Source organism: Orycteropus afer, unplaced genomic scaffold (genome assembly GCF_000298275.1).
Source record: "Orycteropus afer afer isolate SDZICR_OR568_19922 unplaced genomic scaffold, OryAfe1.0 scaffold00334, whole genome shotgun sequence".
Lineage (NCBI taxonomy): Eukaryota > Metazoa > Chordata > Mammalia > Tubulidentata > Orycteropodidae > Orycteropus > Orycteropus afer.
This window is the reverse complement of record NW_006921921.1, coordinates 2,108,616-2,114,160: the sequence shown is the minus strand read 5'-3', so window position 1 is coordinate 2,114,160 and position 5,545 is coordinate 2,108,616.

Sequence of the window (5,545 nt, the reverse complement as noted above, 5' to 3'; positions counted from 1 at the left end):
AAAAAAAAAAAAAGATTAGTAGTTCAAACCTACCAGCCACTCCATGGGTGGAAAGATGAGGCAGTCTGCTTCTGTAAAGAAGCCTTGGAAACCCTATGGGGCAGTTCTACTCTGTAGGGTCTCTATGAGTCAGAATCGACTTGACGGCAGGGAGTTTTGGTTTGGTTTAGGAAAACTACTCTCAGTTTTGTGAAGGTGATTGTTTAGGGACTATTAAGTTGGACACCCCTTTTGGCATGATTCCTAACTGAAATTAGCGTTTTCATTTTCCATGTTATTAAGGTGACAAAATTCACATTTCAGACTTTTTGGAAATAGTTTTCAAAAAGACTATGCAAAAACAGATATGCATCGACCTAGTATTCTAGTCACCATCTTCACAGTTTGCCTCTTCAAAAACAAAACCAAACTCACTGAGCTGAGTCGGATCTGACTCATAAAGACCCCTCCTCTGAAAAATCTTTGTCCATATGCAGTAGGACTAAGTGATATTCAGCAAATTAAGCTCCTGGGTATTTTAACTTCAGATCTTGTGATTTATTATTATTAATAATTCTTAATTTGCTAGGTCACCTCATACTCTCTTGTCACAGCAAGTTAATTTTCACAAGGCACACTTGAATACAAAACTACTTACTTAAGACCTAACCTTAATGACTATGACTTAAATGGTTCTTCAGAAGTGATAAGAGCAGAACTAATAGACAAAGCTTGGTGTATCTGGTTGCCTGGGCAAGTCGACTTGCCTTGCACATGTGAAGATATTAAATTCCTATCCAGTTAATTAAAAAGAGCTGCTTCATGTGTCAGCACAAGACCTAATCCATAAATGGGGCATTAGGAGTTTACTCTTGTTTCAGGAAACAGCATCTTCTCCAAGCTTCTCACACTTTTTTTTTTGTTTGTTTATTTGTGTTTCAGAAGTGCCCACTGGTCACCTGTGCATTTCTTGCCAATAGACTTTAAAAAAAAATGATTAAAAATAAAGCCCATTTAATGTTTTAAGGAAAGATAATTTGTCAGTTTTAATTAATTCAGATTGTTTGATTTTTTCTTTAGTCTTATTTTCAAGCTGAAAACATACCAGTTTAATTTCAAACAAGGCAATGACATAATGTTTTATAGAGAGATGGCGTGGTAGAGTGATTAAAAGCCCAGGTCCTTCTGTGCAATAAACACAGACATATATCCTGGCTCTATTACTTACTCACTATCTACTTAACTTTGATTCTTCTAAACCTCACTTTGAAGACTAAGGTGCATCTGACACAAGCTATGGTATTTTTAATAGCTTCATATGCATGTGAGAGCTGCACAGCATATAAAGAAGACAGTAGAAGAATTGATGCTTTTGAATTGTGGTGTTGGTGAAGAAAAATAAAGATACCAAGGACTCCTAGAAGAATGGACAAATCTGTCTCGGAGGAAGTACAGCCAAAATATTATTAGAAGAGAGAATGGCTGGACTGCGTCTCTCATACTTTTGTCATGTTGTCGAAGGGACCAGTTTCTGGAAAAGGATATCATGTTGGGTAAAATAGAGGGTCAGTGAAAAAGGGGAAGACCCTCAAAGAGATAGATTGGCACAGCGCCTGCAATGATGGGCTCAAGCATGGCAAAAATTGTCAGGAGAGTGCAGGACCCGGCAGTGTTTTGTTCTATTGTACGTAGGGTCACTATGAGTTAGAACTATTTGTTAGAACAAAAAAACCTCAGTGTGGTCAATCATAAAATGGAGATAATAATTGAACCTGTTTTGTAAGGTTGTTTATAATTCAGGTAAAGTGTATAGTACAGTATCTGTCTCCTGATAAAGATGCAACAGCTATTTTTATTATTACCCTTAGCTGTGACAGAGGGACACCTAGGAATTTTTTAAGTGCTTTTGTGAACATCATTGAATTTGATCCTCAAATGAAGGAAAGGGGTTGAGGAATTTCCTGTATTTGCTCACAGTGAACCACTGGCAAAAGACAATAGTACAATTGACATTTTTGCCTGCTGTGCCAATATTTTCCCAGTATATTTAATGGATGGTTAAATACAAATGTCCTGAAACTTAAAATTATTTTATATAAAGTAAAACAAGATACTAATTGACCCTAGATGACTATGTCTCATTATATAATCCAATTCCGTCTAGTTTAATGTCTCAGAACAGTGAAAATGTAAGCCCTGACATAATACTGCTTACAGACTCTAAAATCAACTAAAATTCATGACTCAGGGTTCAACTTTACATTTACATGTTTCTGCTCCTGACTTGTTTGTCCTATAGATGACGACATAATGGACATCACACATAAAGAAAGCAAAAGGTCATTAAAAAGACAGGAAAGAAAGAAAAGACCAAAATGGATGTTAGAAGAGATTCTGAAACTTGCTCTTTAATGTAGAGTAGCTAAAGTGAGTGGAAGAAATGATGAATTAAAGAGCTAAACAGAAGATTTCAAAGGATGGCTTGATTATCCAAACTAAAGTATTACAATGAAATATACAAAGACCTGGAGTTAGAAAAGCAAAAGGGAAGAACACATTTGGCATTCTCAACCTGAAAGAACTAAAGAAAAAATTGAAACTTCAAGTTGTGATACTGAAGAATTCTATGGGCAAATATTGAATGCCATAGGAAGCACCAAAAGATGATGGAAAGAATAAAGGGTCACTGTCTGGTGGCTCAGTGCCCTTTGGCACTGACTGCTAACCAGAAGGTTGGCAGTTCAAACCCACCAGCCACTCCATGGAAGGAAGGGGGGTAATCTACTTCTGTAAAGATTTACCACCTTGGAAACCCAGCGGGGGTCACTATGACTTAGAACTGACTTGGATGCAAGGGATGTGTTTTTCCTTTATTTTTTAAAAAAAATTATTATTATTTTGTTTGGTACCAAAAAGAATTGGTAAAAGTTCAACTATTTCAGGAGGAAGTAAATGATCAAGAACCAATGCATTGAAGGAAGAAATTGAAGCTGCATTGAAGGAATTGCTGAAAAACAAAGGTCTAGGCATTGACGGAATATCCATTGAGACTTTTGGACAAATGGAGGCAGTGCTGCAATTGCTCAACCATTTATGCCAAGAAAATTGGAAGACAGGTATCTGGCCAACCGACTGGAAGAGATCCATGTTTGTGCCCATTCCAAAGAAAGGTGATCCCACTGAATGTGGAAATTACAGAACAACCTCACTAATATCACATACAAGTCACATTTTGCTGAAGATAATTCAAAAACAGTTGCAGCCACACATTGAGAGGGAATTGCCAGAAATGAAGTCAGATTCAGAAGAGGATGTGGAATGAGGGATATCACTGCTGAGGTCTGATGGACCTTGACTGAAAGAAGAGAATAACAGAGAGGGGTTTACCTGTGTTTCAATGGCTATAGTAAGCATTTGACTGCGTGGAACATAACAAAGTGATGGATAATATTGTGAAGAATGGGAATTCCAGAACACTTAATTATGCTCATGTGTAACCTGTATATAGACCAAAAGGAAGCTGTTCAAACAGAACAAAGGAATACTGTATAGTTTGAAATCAGAAAAGATGTCAGGTGGTTATGTTTTTGTGTCAAGTTGGCCGGGCCTGGTTGAGTGGCTGGGCAGCTCATGGTAGTTATTCCCCATGATGAGACTGATAATCAGCTCCATGGTGGGATCTACCACAAGCAGCTGAGTAGCTGCTTTGGGTATGTGGTCTGCTTCCCATATATAAGAAGCAGCTTTGGGAATGGTCTCTATCTTATGGCACACTTGGACCCTGCATGTAGCCATGTCGTTGTTCAGCTGCCTGCCATGCTCTGCTGAACTTGGGACTTTTAATGGATTTAAATTAATGGCCTGCCATGTGGTTTGGTAACATCAGACTATGCCTTTTTACTTGTCAACCTTGGGCTTGTCAGCCTCAGCAGCCTGTAGCTGACTGAGTGAAGAAATGCCTCTAGCTCCAGTGGGCTGGGAGCAGGAGGCAGAGCTGAACCCCAAAGTTGAGGGGCTTTCACCCAGCCCCTAGAGCCTGACACTTTGAACTTGGATTTAAAGCCTCCAAACTGTAAGAGAATAAACTCCTGTTTGTTTAAGCCATCTCATTTGTGGTATATTCCTGTCAGAGCGGCACTAGGTAACCAGAACAATGTGCATCAAGGTTGTATATTTTCAGGATACTTATTTGGTCTGAAGCTGAGCAAATAATTTGAAAATGTGGACTATGAAGAAGAACACAGCATCAGAATTGGAGGAAGATTCATTAACAACCTTTGATATGCAAATGAAACAACCCAGCTTTTTGAACATGAAGAGGACTTGAAGCACTTACTGATGAAGATAAAGGACTACAGCCTTCCATATAGACTACAGTTCAACATAAAGGAAACAAAAATCTTCATAAATGGACCAATAAGTAACATCATGATAAACAGAGAAAAGACTAAAATTGTCAAGGATTTCATTTAACATTAATCCACATTTAATGTCCATGAAGCAACAGTCAAAAAATCTCATGATTTATTACACTGAGCAAAAAGTGTTAAAAACCAAAAATGCTACTTCAAGAACTAAGGGGCACCATGATATTTTCAATTGCCTCATATGCATATTAAAGATGGACAACGAATAAGGACTGGTCCTCCTCCAAGTTGGACCAGTCCCCAGAGGAGGACATCATGCTTGGTAAAGTAGAGGGTCAGCTAAAACGAGGGTGGCTTCAATGAGATGGATTGACTCCAAAAAAAACCAAAAACAAAAAAATCCCATAAAACCAAACTCACTGCCATCGAGTCTATTCTGGTCGTAGCGACCCCCTTTGGATTTCCAAGATGGTAAATCTTTACAGAAGTAGATTGCCCAGTCTTCCTTCTGCAGAGCGGCTTGTTTGAACCTCCAACCTTCTGGTTAGCACTCAAATACCTTAGGCACTGTACCACCAGAGCTCCTATGGATTGACACACTGGTTGCAAAAATGGGCTCAAACAGCAACAACTGTGAGGATAGTGCAAGAATGGGTACAGTTTCATTCTTTTTACATAGGATCACTGTGAGTTGGAATCAACTGATAACATCTAACAACAACAACAATTTAGCTATTTTTGTACTGAGACTGCTGCTGTTGTTGTTATGTGCTGCCGAGTCAGACCTGACTCATAGTGACCCCTCCTTGGGTAGTATTAAGTTGGTTCTGACTCATAGCATCCCCATGTACAACAGAATGAAATACTGCCTAGTCCTGCTCCGTCTTCACAATCTTTGCTTTGCCTGAGCCCATCCTTGCAGCCACTGTGTCAATCCATCTCATTGAGAGTCTTCTCATTTCCCAAGCATGATATCCCTCTCCAGGGTTTGGTCCCTTCTGACAACATGACCAAAATAGGAGAGATGAAGTCTGGCCATTCTTGCTTCTAAGGAGCAATCTGGCTGTATTTTTTCTAAAACAGATTATTTTTGTTGCTGCTATTCTTCTGGAAGTCCATGGTATTTTCAATGTTCTTCACCAGCACCACAATTCAAATGCATCAATTCTTCTTCAGTCTTCCTTGTTCATTTTCCAGCT